The sequence below is a fragment of the Seriola lalandi genome, unplaced genomic scaffold, assembly GCF_002814215.2.
Source record: "Seriola lalandi dorsalis isolate HSWRI2012SDOR001 ecotype SW California unplaced genomic scaffold, Sedor1 jcf7180002054966, whole genome shotgun sequence".
In the NCBI taxonomy this organism is placed as follows: domain Eukaryota; kingdom Metazoa; phylum Chordata; class Actinopteri; order Carangiformes; family Carangidae; genus Seriola; species Seriola lalandi.
Genome location: NW_019525517.1, coordinates 1,615,018 through 1,629,895, shown reverse-complemented (window position 1 = coordinate 1,629,895; position 14,878 = coordinate 1,615,018). Strand labels below are relative to the sequence as shown.

General features: G+C 40.0%; 1 protein-coding gene across 1 annotated transcript in view; it reads right to left on the bottom strand.

The window, feature by feature from the left end:
* LOC111646169 (interleukin-1 receptor accessory protein-like 1) overlaps window positions 1-14,226 on the bottom strand; it is a 226,714-nt gene extending 212,488 nt beyond the window's left edge. Inside the window, exon 1 of the mRNA XM_023395600.2 lies at window positions 13,781-14,226. The gene's annotated coding sequence lies outside the window, so the exon portion shown is untranslated. The remainder of the gene's footprint in view (window positions 1-13,780) is intronic.
* Between the last annotated feature and the right edge of the window lie 652 nt (window positions 14,227-14,878).

Here is a 14,878-nt window from a genome sequence, read left to right as displayed (position 1 = left end):
TGAGTTTTTTGTGTTTCCTGAAAAACCTGAAAAAATGACTTAGGCCATTATTTTAAGAGGGTGTCGATATAAATAATGTGCCACACTGCAGCTGTCAATCAATGTACAAAGCTAGTGCAAAGAAATGGATCCTGTGCAATGGCAATTTTGTAGCAAAATGCAAAAAGAGCAACAAAAGACTGAGGTTACTCAGAAGAAAAAGGGTTAGGCAACATCAGCTACATACTACAGCGAACAGAACAAAATATCACACTGGACTCAGTGTTTATCATTTAAAAAAGATATTCAGAGTTCACTAAAGGCTCTCTACTAATTATAATTTCAATCATTGATTAATCTGCCAATTATTTTGTTTAGTAATCAAATACTAAATATATTTTGTTGATAAAATGTCACAAAATAATGAAAACAATTCCCATCACAATTTTCTAAATGGAAAGGGGACTTAATATGCTGCAAGAAGGGATATCTTGGTATTTTTTTCTTAAAACATGGCTTAACACAATAGATGCTTAATCAACTAACTGTCAGTAGAGCAGGGGTAGTTGAGGTGAGCGGTATTTGAGCATTCACTGGTGGTGGTGTGGGGGAGTTAAAGTGGTGTTGAGGAGTCTTACTGCCTGAGGGAAGAAGCTGCCCCATAGTCAGCAGATTCTTGTGCATCTCCTGCCAGATGAATGGCAGGATGAGCAAACTCAGGCTGGACTAGGCTGTCCGTAACTGTTGTGTGGGCTCTGTGCATGCACCTCATCTCACCAATGCTGGGCAGCGATACAATAATGATGATATTCTGGGTGGATTTCAACATCAACTCCAGGTCCTGGGCCTCGTGTGAGTGGTGCCAGGTTGTCATGTGGCCTGTCGGGATACTTTAGATTACCTCTCTCTGGAAGTTTGAGGGAACCTGGAGCACACTGTACAGCACATGTATCAACAGTATTCACAGTGGGAGCGTGTCTGCCTATCCAAAACTGTCTGTGGTCTGTTGTTGCATGGGAAAGTCCAGAATCCAGTTACATAAGGTAGTACTCAGGACTGCGGAGCTTGTCAAGCAACATTCAGACATAGGTGCTGTTATTTTTAAGGTGTGAGGGTTGAGTGGAGTATAGTTGAGGATCTTTGACATGCTGGCCCACAAGCTTCTCAAAGCGCCTCAGAATGATGTGGCTGGGTGCCACAGGTTGGTAATCTCTGAGGCAGGATGATGCAGACTTCTTAAGTAGAAGGACAATGGTCGCTGTTCTGTGGCAGATCAGGAGTTTTCCTGTGAGAGTGATGTGTCGAATATTGCAGTTAAGACATCAACTAAATACTGGGCACATGTGTTTAGTGCACAGCCAGTTTCACATTCACTCTCAGCAGGGTCTATCTCATGTCTGTATACACAAGGGCCAGGTCCTCTGTTGAGGACATCAAAGGAAGCATATAAAGGTGTTGAGCTCATTCGGCAGCCAGGTCTCGCATGTATTGATGCAGGCATTCTTGCTTTTGTAATCCATTATTGCCCGCCACATGTCTATGTGGCTTTTATTTGCAGTGAGATTCGAGACTGTACCTAATGCTTTCACTTTGTGTCCACAATGACCACTTTCCATCTCGCTCTGGTTCTGTTATACACTTCCACCAACTCAACTGAAAGCCACATTTTAGGCTCTGGATGAGGCCCTTACCACAGTTGTCTGTATCATTACAGGATAATCAGCTTATTTATGAAAAAAATGTTGACGCACATTGAACATTGTTGCTATGGTTCTCTTGGGCGCCATATCCAAGTCCCTGAACTCAAAACCGTAGGTCTGCTACAGTTCGATCGGTCCGTAATTTAACAACTGATTTTACTGATAACCTGGGTCTTTTAATTAGCTGAGATTAAGCTGACAAGAAAAGAAAGGAAAGGTGCTCTCAAGGGGGAGGAGAGGGCTTGTGGCCACCAGCAATGGTTGAATAAATATTGCGATGATTTCATTGTTCTACCTTTTCTACCAGATTACTGAAGTGTTTCCCCAAACACATTAAATGATAGTGGTTTATCTTCCATTTTCTGCTCCTGATGCTAATGTCTATTTAAGAAGGTGGCCACCTGTTTGAAGAAACAAGCAACTCAAGGGCTTATCGAGGTCGAACACTCAATTTGTTATCAGTAATCATGAAAGGGGTGTCAATGTATTATTGGCACTATCATCTTACTTTTTGGCACATGGTTATTAGCTAGTGATAAGTGAAAGATTCAGTGCAGCTGTCTAACTGTCAAGAGATATGATCAGGAACACAATAGAGCAGAAAAGCAAGAGTTATCCCTCTTCAACAAATGAATGGATACTAGATGTCCAAAAATATGAAATCTTATAAAAAAAAAATAGTCCTCCCTTAGAAACCCCACAATGAAAGCTTATCCTGTCAAGCATCTCAGTGTGCCATTCTTTAAAGAGAAGCTCATCCAAGAGGTGCTGTCACCTGCCTCTCATTCTTTGATTGTTTTTTTTTTTCCTCAAGCATCCACTTTCTCCCCTCCCTGACAGTGTTTCCTCCTCAGCGGATTCATCCAAAATTCAATTACTTTCGAGGAGGGTTCAGCCAGAGAAATGGGGCACTCTCTCAACACTCTCGGGGCTCAGAATTAGCCCTGAGGAATGCATCTCCCTCTCACACTCACACACAAACAATTTCAGCAATCGACGAGTGCGGCTTTACTGCAGCTCGCCAGATGGATATTAAGATGATGATTTATACGGATCTCTCTTTTCAAGTCTCTCTTTCTCTGTCACACATTTTCTCAGGCTGTTCATACTGAAGGCCTTCGTGCTCAATTCTGAACAACTGCTCATATCTGATGTTTCTAGATGACTGTTCATATCTTTGTAGGATGTTACCCACATCAGATACCAATGGGAACTGACAGCAAGAAGCAATATCAGGCATCCATTTTTTGTACCAACACCTCTCCTGCTCGTTTGGAAAAAATTTCCGTTCTGTGGCTCGAAGTTTTGATAGAACTGAGGTGTAAAACTGAAACAATCTCAACATGATAGGACTATTCATTTTATTTTTCTGAATGTATTTTATACATACTTAAAAAAGAGCAGTTTTATTTAAAGGCCTCCGGGAACCTAGCTGCAGCCTTGATGACAACAAATTCTGATTCAAGCTCTTAAGTAAGTGCCTCGAATCACATATCCAGATTGAAAATGAAAAAATTCATTAGAACTGCGACACTTGGAGTTTCGGTATGAACAGACATCCTCTCTGTCTCTGCGATTACTCCCCCACCTCTCCCCCATGTCACCCCTCTGCCCCCTTCCTCCTACCTCTAGTCAGAAAATTGCTACTCTGCTCGGTGAGTTATTAACATTTCTATTTGTGAGGAATACTCTTCAAGCCCTTACACCCTTGGCTGACGCACACATACACCCACACGAGTCTGTGCTCTCCTCACTGAATTATTCCATTTCAGATTATCTAATAACCCTGCAACCAAAAGCCTCCATGTTCTTGACATGCATGGAGGAAGTGAGAGAGGAGGAGAGAAGAGGTCGCTTCTTGAATGTAATCAACATCTCTAAACATTTAACACGGTAATTGTCTGAAAATAAATGTTTATTCTGCGTTAGTGTAAAAATATGCACAGTCCATTTCCTCCCCGGAAACAGTGAGAAAAAAGACTATGTAAATCATCACAAGCATAATTCAGAGATGAATAAGAAACAATTGAAGACACAAACTGTGTGCAGCAACATTTAGCTGCTTTGTGTGGTGAGAATAAAATAGAGGACAAGACATGTTTGTGTCATTTCTTACACTTTTCAGAAACAGTTTGTAATATAGCAGATATCCAAGTTGCCACACAGTGACGTAGGTTTTAAATGTGAGTTTCTAGTAGTTATAATATGTTGAGCTCTGTTAATTTTCATGGTGATGCAAAATTATTACTAATCAGGCAAAAACCAGGATTTTATTTTCTCCACAGTGTTTTCTTTACATTTTCGAAATTTGTTTAACTGTTCAAATATAATGCCCTATACCATGCTCTACATGCTGTTTCAAAGCCAAAGTCATAACTGCACAAATATTATTAATGTGGAGAAATACTAATCATTTTAACTGAACTTATTTTGGGGGCTAAAAAACTCAAATCTGACAATGAATCTAAAAGATATCAGAATCAAAATGCCCAAATTCCAAGAAACAATACTGAGGACACATAACCTGAGTGTTCTCGGTGGTAGCTGTGTCCCTGTTCAGGTCAAATGGTAATTATAATACACTGCAGTGTACTCCTCTTCAACTTCCCACTGAACAACTTATGCAGTTCAGCACAAGTTGCACCGTCATCAGTATAACTTCCAAAGATGTAAATGAGCTAACAAGGAAAACATGAAAGCAACATTATCATTACCAGCTGCCAGTTTGAATTCACATTCACTGTCAGTCACTATGGCATACAATTTATCTAACGTGTTTCTTCTATTCAAAAATGACGGTTTCAGAGTTTTACAACAAACTCTCTGCCTTTGGGTTTAAAAAATCTTTTGTTGCTGTGATGCTGTTACTGTGAAGAATTCCCCAACATTTATTAAATCTTCATACAATATCTCTACTATGGAAATGAGGACTGTTGAACCCAACAAATGGCCAAATAAACAACTGGCCTTAAAATTTAACTGAGCTTTTAGCTTTATATTTGACCTCCATAGTTACAAAGCCAGAGGAAGTGACAGAAACCACTTTCTGTAGGTGAACTATGGCAGATAAAGCATATAATGTATAATGTATATTTTTTATTTTTGGTCTTGGGAACTGTTAGCCACAGCACTTTCAGTGAAGTCTGTGGACACACAGGAACGTGCACACACATACAAACTATCTTTGCAGTCACGTCCAATTCTTAGTCCCATTCCCTGAGCTGCCTGCTAACTAGATTCTTTATCCTGCCTGGCTGTCAGGGAAATAAGGATGACATTAAATGAACGGAGCTCTCTCTTTGGATATTCCAGGCCAGTGGTGAGAGGGCTGAGGGAGAGCCTGCTGGAATCACTAAGGGGAAGAGGTGAAAGGGGAAGAGAGGATGAATGAACGCTAGAACAGGGAGAAGAAGAGAGGACGAGGAGAAGACATGAGAGGCAGTATCATGAGACATTAAGGCAGCACTGAATACAGTATTCTGGGAACTAAATTCTTATGCAAAGTATTTTGACATGAAAGTGATTAATATCTGAGTTTTACTAAGTTGACTGTCTCCATAACTATCTATAAAAATGTGTTGATGTGATTTTGAAGATTAAACCAATTTGTAGCATCTGCACAGCAAATTTCCCAGTGTTAATAGATGTTGATTTTTCAAAACACAGATAATTATTAGGGGTGTCAAAGAGCTGTTTGTTCACTCACAGCTGCTATGGACAGTAAATCTGCAATTCAAACTGTCTGAAAGTTTCAATTCACTGTTATGGATATGGGTTTATAGCAAAATAGCACAGTGATGATTCACACACTGCTAAATTAATACTGAAGATCCTTCTCTATTGCTGAAAGGATACCATTAGCTTAAAAATAGCCTTCTTTTGTAAACATTTTTATCGGCAATCAATTTTGCAGATCATGTAGCACATAGTGGACAGTAGAGACATTTTGACAGTCAAATTTTTGCAGCTAAACCCCTTTATATTATTAGAACAGCCACTGCACACTTATGTTAGGGTAACACGAATACCAGGCACATCCAACAACTTGTTCTCACAGCAGCTATGTGAGAAGAACCGTGTCGATTGACTTGGATTAGCTCCTTCTCAAAGTTACTTTAGTAACAGAATCCAGAAAGCCAGTTAAAATGAAGCGCATGTCTTTTCTCCCCCTGATGTCAATCAAACTCTCAAACACGGTCAGAGTTCAAGGTCTGAAATAGGATTCACCTCGAAAGGAAGCATGCTACAGTGGCTGCTGAATGGCACTTGTAAAACTTCATGCTGCAGGGTTATCTGAAGTCTAACATTAGCTATCTATAGCAGCAATAGGTGCACTTCAGAAAAACATTCCCACTGCTAACTGAAATGAAAATTCATCAAGCCGAGGTAGAGACTTCCAGTGGCAACAATGAGATATTCACGGGCTGAAGCATTTCTCTCTTTATCTCCCTCAAACACAACCTGGAACACACATTTTTACTCAACACCTAAAATTTAAATCTGTGACACTGAGACTGATCTGCTGCTGAACCGCCGAGTCTCTAGCTAACTCTACAGTATGCTAATGCTATTCATTGGAGAGCATCAAAGTCGGAGCTCTTCAAGGACCTCTGACTTTAAGAAAGTAAAAAAACACTGCATATTTTATAGCACACCAGTAGGAAAAGATTTCATTGGATGTCTTTTTTTTCAGTTGTTCTTTAAAGGAAGTAGGACAGCAGCTTTTTACAGATTAAAGAGAAACATGAGCAGCAATCAATAAAATGTCTAACATAAATGTTCTCAAACGATAAAAATGTGGAAAGTAAAAGCCTACAAAAATGAGTAATAATGCCCTGGTAGATTCTGTAGTTTGCCAAATCACTTCAGCTGAATATACTGTCTGTCTAAGCAGCAGAACTGTGGGCTGATTTAAGGGGGAATGAAAGAGGATTGTCAGATTATTAACACAAGTTAATAAATGCCTACCCTAGAGCAACTATAATCATTAAGGCTGCTATTTATCTTGCTTATTTTTCTTTTTTTTATCAAATTGACCACAAGGAAGAATCAACTTGAGCCAAAAGCAGAACAAATGTATAATCCAGTCAACGCCAACAATAACAAACAAAGCCTTTGAATGAATAAGTATTTCCTCTAAAAAGATAACATACTTGAAATTGTAGTAAATGTATCTGCCTTTGTATGTTGAGGTTGAACACTGCTTTAAAGTACTGTACTTCAGCTTTCAAGGATCAAGATGGACGTGTAGCAAGTTGCCTCTAAATTCTTTGACTGAAATATACGTTATACTGTATCATTGCAGGCAAGATGTTTTATGTTGATATTTAAACCAAGCAAAGCAAAGCATACTTCCCATAGGGACAGGTGAGCAAACAGCACTTGGAAAACAAACTGTTTATATGTTATATATATTCAAGGGTCTATAACCACATTGCATATGTATACATACACACACACACACACACACACACACAAACCTGTCAATGTGAAAGCTATTTGTCTTCACTGCACCTTTTCTCTGAAAATGTCCCTTGTATGTCTGAACCAAACAGCACTGCAAGCAAAAATAAACTTAACTGCTAAGGTGAGCAGACATGTTGTAGTTACCACTGAGAGCTTAACGGCGCAATGCAAATAAGCTTTCACACAATAACAGACGACCCACATCTCCATGGTAGGCAGCCGAGATTCAATATCGGAGGACAAGGAGTGTTGCGTCCCCAGGCCCTTCTTGTAAAGTGGCCCATAAATCAAGAACCCTGTTGAGAGCCGGTCTCTGTGGGTCTGGTCCAGCAGGGGGGAAACAGAGCCACGCTCTGGCTGGGAGGAAGGCACATCGGTAACCCCCTCAGCTGTGATGCATAGGATGTTTTAGCAGCATACAATTAAGACCTTTATTAGCTAAACTGGGGATTTGATTATTACTGGAATCGTTATGTTTGAAAATAGATGATGGCAAAACTCAGGGTGTTCAGCCAAGCATGTAAGTGAACCAGGTCAAACTGTATATACTTATTAACTTATTAGCACATCTCTGTTTTGTATCATCATCTCATCTCTGTTAATTATTATATATAACTACTGGCTTTACCTTTCCAGAATATGTAATTTTATCTCCTTACCTGTATATGTAGTAACACACCTATACAGCCGTTTGTGTTTTAATTTATCCGTCTATTAATTTATTAATAGAATTAATTAATATATTAATTTTTTTTTAAGGTACTGCTATTTTCAGTCTTAATTTACTCCAGGTGAGTCAGAAACTACCCAGGCACAACTCCTACATAATAAACACTCAATATTTTACTCTATAATAAGATGTAAAATGCGATTTATGACACTTATTATTACTGAGAGGTGGTTTATTGCATTATGTTTATTTACACATTTAGCAAAGGTTAACAATTGCATTGTGGGATTTTAGTAAAAAGTGATGTACATGCTATTTTTTGCCATTTTAGGGAGCTACACAGTGCATAAATATTGTGCAGGCATATCTTGTACTAGAGGCAGAGTGACATATATGTATAAGATCACCTGTAAATAATTTGTTGCCCCAGGTCTCATGTCTGGTGGCAAATGACAAATGAGGAACTGCTAATCAAGTGCTTGACTCGCTATCAATCCCTTGATGTGGTTGCTGTATTTAAGGTTCTTTCTGGCACAGAGAGGAGAAATTGGTGCAAACACTGTCAGGAATCCTGCTGAGCGTATCTATGTATGCAAATAATATACTGTATGCAAATAAGCTGTGTCCATGTTTCCCACTCATGTTGCTGCTGTATGAAAAAGTTTGAGCATTTCAGTGAATGCTTGAAAGCCTTTGTAGACACACTATCTAAATAGGTCTTGTAAAGGGCTCTATTGAATTCCCCTAATATCTCAACAGCAGCCACTTAAAACACAGGTCATAGTGTGAATAAAGATGGGTAGTTGTGGTAGTGTTTTGATAACGTTTGAGTTGCATCTCTTTTGCTATGCTGTTATCCTGCAAATGCATTAGCTTGCACAATAATGTAGTCTACATCTCTTTTTCCCCTGCCAACTGGCATTTTGTGTGATTTTTTATCTCCTCACCAATGTATGGAATGTCACAACAAAGCCTTCATGAATGAGTAAGCACAGATCCGTTGAAGAGAGGAGGGGAAATGGGAGGAAAAATTGCTCATTTTGCTTCCCCTGGCATGCAATTTCCATCCTCTATCCACATCTCTCCAAAAGCTATCTAAAACACATCAACTTCATCTTTCTAGGCTGGATGGGCCTCAGAGGATCACCTCCAGACATGGCACGATGACAGTGGGCTGAAAAGAAAGGATGAAAATGATAATTCCGTCCCTTGCTTATAGCAATGGGCTTCTCATTCTACTGCTGATTAAAACGAGGAGGAAAAACATTCATTTTATACGTCACTTGCCCCTAGCAAAGAAAAATACTGTATATTGAGGTAATTGATCATTCCTCAGATGGCTGTTTCATCAGAGGAAGTGCAACATGAGTATTTCATCACCTCTCTCTTCATTTTAGCTGTGTTACAATTGACCAGCACAACATTTAAGCTCCAGGGCAAGCTACTCAGTGGCTGACCCTGAGTCTTTTTATTTTCTGCTGTAACAAATGTGAAAATAAATGTTTTTAAATTGGATTTGATTATGGTCAACTTTATGCTTTGAGACACAAGCAATCACAGAATGGCTTGCATCTGTTTTTCAAGAGCAATGTAAATAGACAGTTGGAAATTATGCCATCACCATCCTTTTTTATGTTGCATTAAGTGTAGCGCTGTTGAGATTAAAATGCTATTACAAGCAGAGAGTATAGCAGCAGCAGACACTCAGATCAGTTCACATTCATACATGAAGACATTCAGATCAAGTTCTAAAACTAAGTGGCCCATAAAAATAATTTGCAAGGAGGAGCATTCTTTCTGATACCTCACTGCTGAATAATACCATGAAAACGCACTGAGAGATCAAGGGCCACACAGTGAATTTATTTTTCCATACAGTCTGGTTTCCCATCAATGAGCAACTGCAGTTCAAATGTGTTCTGAAAGGGCCACGAGGGTTGAGTTTCCAACCTCTGCAGCAAAGAGAATAGAGGACAACCCATGCGTCTTTGTTGATGTGACCTGACAGAACATACATTATGGTTATAGAGTTGAGTATAATGACATCTGTTATGGACCGCTCTGTACTTGAATGGGTGAAACCTTGCTGGAATCCACCAGGTAGGATATAAAAAGGTTTGGCTTTAGATCAGAAAATATAGCGTATAGATTCTATAATTTAGGTATAGGCAATATGGATAAACTTTCAAGACATACTATATGTCATGCTATATCCAATAGCAATATATAGAAATGTGACATAATACATTTTCTGGAAGATTTAAAAAATAGTTTATGGATAAAATGAATCAGATCCTGGTGATGGTGATGGTGATCCTATTTTTTGGCAAATTGGGAAAGTTAAATGTCATAAATCAAAGTAAGCTGCCACACACTGATGCAAAAATCCAACAATGCCATAAAACAGTCCTGCAACATTAGCTACAATGGTCTCATACGCCCGTAGGGAGAGCTACCACGGTCAAAACAGTCTGGCAAAATATCTTGCGGCTGACAGATTTATATCGTCTCACTGTATATATCGCCATAACGTCCACCCTACAACGGCACTGGTGACAGAGGACATGATCACAAAAAATGCAATTAATCAATTCATCACTTTTTAGAGTAAGAAAAGCCCAAAAATGTAACACATGCTCATTGCAAGTTCTGAAAACCCAAGATGATTTCACTTAATGCTACATTCTCAAAATGGTTGATTATATTTCTGTCAAATTACTATCATAAAAACGAAGCATATAACAGATATATTTTGGCTGGATTCATTTATAAAGTCCCCAAAAATTCACTCTACTGCAATTCTCGTTCTAATAATTTATGTCTCCATCTTTGTCCACACACTAGCTTTATTATTTAAAACATTGATTCCAAGTGAGGTAAGGAGCACCAAGAGGTCACAAGATAAATCTGCAGGATCTCCAGATAATTAGCGTGGTGAGAAAAAAGAAGTAATATATTCCTGTTACAATTTTTTTTCTTTTTGTAAAATACTACACAATTTTACAACTTCAGGCCTCTGAAAAATTCTTTAAACGTAACACACTGAGAAGATAAGAAACGGCTATTCGGTTGCAGCAACCTGCGACCTGTGATGGGAATCACAATAAGACACTGCTACTTTTTAAAGGGTTCACAAGACAAAAAGGAAGGTTTCCTACTGTAATGTGGCACCTAAACTGAGCTACAACAATGAATGGAAAATAACTGAAAATATTATTTGAGTGAGGTCTAAAAATGCATGGAGAGATTGAAATTTTGATATTCAACCCTGCATTGTAGTCCTGATTCTGCTTTGTACAGGCAAGGTGGCATGCCCAGACATATTGTAATCTACTTGATCTACCTTACTTGTCAATTCAAGACATGATGGCTGCAACAAAAATAAGATCAGATCAATGCCGAATGATTGTGATGGAAAATAGAACAAGGCATGTGGAAAGAGCAATCTCATCTTCACAGGAATTGGATTTTCAAAAGACTTAACTGAGAGCGCATCTGTTAAGCATGTAGTCCACAGCTTCTAATACTCAGATTTCACAACAGTCAATAAGTCGGCGCAGCAGTGCCACCCATGAAAGGAAGGTGCTCAAGCTGAAGCACAACATTTATGATATTTGCACACATACACATGGCCACACACATACGTCAACACACAAGTTTGATCACCTCTCACTATTTCCATTTCCCCTTGAGTCTTACTAATGTGATTTAAGAGCTATGATTGAGATGGCCCCCTCTCAACTTCCTCTCCAACATTCTTCCTCACAAATCCTCATCAATTGCTCCAATCATTCCTCACAGAGAGCCAATACTCCACAGCGAGACAACTCTTATTTCCACCACATTAATGAACTCTTTCATTTGAAAGCCTTTGACGGTCCGCCCCTTGATTGCAAAGCCAAGGCCAATAGGCCTTGGTGACAGCTCCTTGAAAATTAAAAGTATCAATCAAGAGAGGAAAGGGAAAAGCTTGCGATGTCTTCAGATCCTTCTGTCTACCAGAAAAAGCATTGCAAGCTGAACAGAGTCAAATGTTTGTCATGGTTTATTTTAGCGAGACAGGTGGTGTTTGCCTCATGAAACAGGAAAATAAGATTAAATGTCAGTTATTAGAGGGTAAAGTGAAAGCTGATCATTTTGTATGGCTGACAATGACATTTCATGAAACATCACGATACTGTAACACCACAATTAACAAGCATTTCATTGTACTGAATACGTAATAGCAACTCCATGACACTGTTGTAAAACTGGAAACTTGTGTGGAAATTCAAGCACTGAGTTTTCTAATAAATTGACGCATTCAAATGTGCTGTCAGTGTTAAAATGCTTTTTAACCCTGATGAAGTATTGAAAATGATACTTGAAATAAACCAGCCAGTGAAACAACAACTTCATTGGTGCATTAACATGCTCTCTTTAAAGCTACACTTAATTCATCAGAGAGCAGAGGAGGAATTCAATGCCGCTGGGTAAACTTGACCAGCATAAAAAATGTGCCAATGCTGGATGACATAATCTCTGTCTAAATCAATTTCTGTGTGAGAGCACTCGACTCAGCTCAATATGTAGCTGCAGGGCTTCCGTTAAGTGGCCACTGCCACTTACCTATTAATTCATGTGCTGTGTTGCTCCTGTGGCAAAGCTTAACCCCAGATGTTGGAGATGAATAAAGATAGTATTATAGTAACATCATAAACCGAGAAGAAACACCTAAAGCACAATGTGTCAAGAAGAAGCTGGAGTGGAAAGATTTAGTGCAGACCATGATGCAAGTCGATTTTGGAGCAGTTGAAATGGTGAGTAAATGTTACTGTTAACAAAATTATGAAATCATATGCGATTAATGAGGCGATGGTTGAGTGTGAAGCATACACTGCCTGTAAGCTTCTGGCTTAGAGGAGGGTTTGTAACAGATTTAAAAAATTGCATAACAATCTTACATCTCTGCATCAGTTGTTGCTTGATAAGATGATGAGATGCAACTTACAACGCTACAGTACCTCCTGTAACTCTGATCTATAGTAGGAGAAGAGGGTTTATTTTTGATAAGCCAGCATCTGCTCCAACTTTACATCAGTATCACTTCCTGATTCCCAAATATGTCTAAGTGGCAAAGCCCAGTCTGGTCAGAGCCAGAGTGGAGCTCCAGCATCCATCTGGACAATCATAAGCCATCATCCATCCAAGCAGGGGAGAGAAACAGGGGAGAGGAAAGAGAGGAGAGGAAATACTAGCAAATAGGAGCGGCACAGAGAGAGCTGACTCGCCAAGCAATCACTCAGCAGAAATAATTTGAAATAACTAAGCCCGGGTTCTTCTGGCCTCCCTGCTCTGACACACACACGCTCGCACTTTGGGTGTGCGCGTAGAAAGCGATGCGCACATGTGCACAAATTCGCAAAACACCCACGGACACACGCACGCAAGCGCGCGCTCCTACAGGGGCACATACACAAACATACACATTTCACAAACACACATACTGCTGACGCACCAGGGCGAAATGCAAATGCGCACAGTGTTACACAATTAACGCCGAGAAAAAAAATAAGGTGTAAAATTAACAGCTCGTGTCCACTGACACTCTAACTGCCCTGCGTGGATAATTAGGTTTTACTGAAGAATACTTCAGCAGTCCACTTCCACCGTCGTACTGCAGCCGTGAACTGCTCCACTGAGGAGGCTCCGTCCGCAACTAAAGCAAAAAGAGCGTCTGGGATTCATGCGTAACTGAGGGAAAAACATGCTCGCTCCAAATGCGCATTTAAGTGCCGCATATAAGGAGATCATGAATCCGTTTGTTAAAGCCGGTTGATAAGCAGGCGATGCAAATCTGTGAATATATGCATTGTCCGTGTCATCCAAATTAATCGACAAACTGGTTTAAACATGTCCACACAAGGCAGCATATGCATCTGAGCAACTTTGGGAACCTTAAGATGAAAAAATAAATTGAACTTACCCTCAAGCAGTTTCCCAATGATAGCGTACACTCTGCTGTCAGTTCTGATAGCCCCACACCATCACGGTGTATCAGAATCTGTTTTGGTCTACAGAGTAAAGCAGTAACGTTTTAAAAACAAGGAATCCCAGTTGTGAGATAGTCCACTTCTCCAAAAACGCAGCGTCTATCCCAAAATTACATATTGCCAGCCTTGACTGGCACAAATCAGATCACAAAAAAACACCTGCCGCCGGTCACTTTCAAACAGCAGGAGAGACGAAAATGCAGAAAATCATGTCAGTGATTAGGGGAACGGTCGACACAATCAATGGAGGGCAATATCAGAGGAAGCAATTAGTCTGATTATCCTATTAAATCAGTTGCTCAGCCGCTCACAACCACACAGCCCCGGCAGGTGAGCACCGCTTTAAGCAGGACTACACGAGCGCAAATTTCCAAAGTGATGTGCAGAAAAAGATACATCGGATGCTCTCTCTCTCTCTCTCTCTCCCTCCCTCAGAGTGCCGCTGTGTCAACGAGAAGCGTCAAGTTAGCATAAGTTTATCATGATAGCACACGACAGGGTGGTATTTGCCATCAAAATAAAAGCACACACGAGTAGGGAGTACGCAACATCAGCCGTTTAGATGTTCATCATAAGACTTAATTTGAAAAGGCTATCTTTCTTGGCGAGTCTGTTCATTCCTCAGCACGTTCCATTTGAACACATTCCTTGGTTACTCTTTGGTATTCGGGGCTGTTCTCAACACAAACATGCATTTTCCCGTACGGCTTTTATTTTGAAGAATACACCGGAGGCGTTGTTTCCTTATTCTATCAGACCTGACGGTGCCACCACTATGAACGCTCCCAATCAGACCTGCGTTCCTCTGGGGTCTTCATCCTCTGCATGGCGCACTGGCTGAAACCTTCCCGACAGGCGCCCTTGAGGAAACTCATCCTCATTATGCACCTGTTTCCAGAGATAAATTCGCAATGTGGGAATTATTTTTAGTGGCTTATATAGTCCTGAATGGAGCACATGGGCCGACAGGCAATGCAGTGCAGCTTCAGTTTGAGGATAGATGCACTGCCGCCCAATGGAAATAGCAGAAT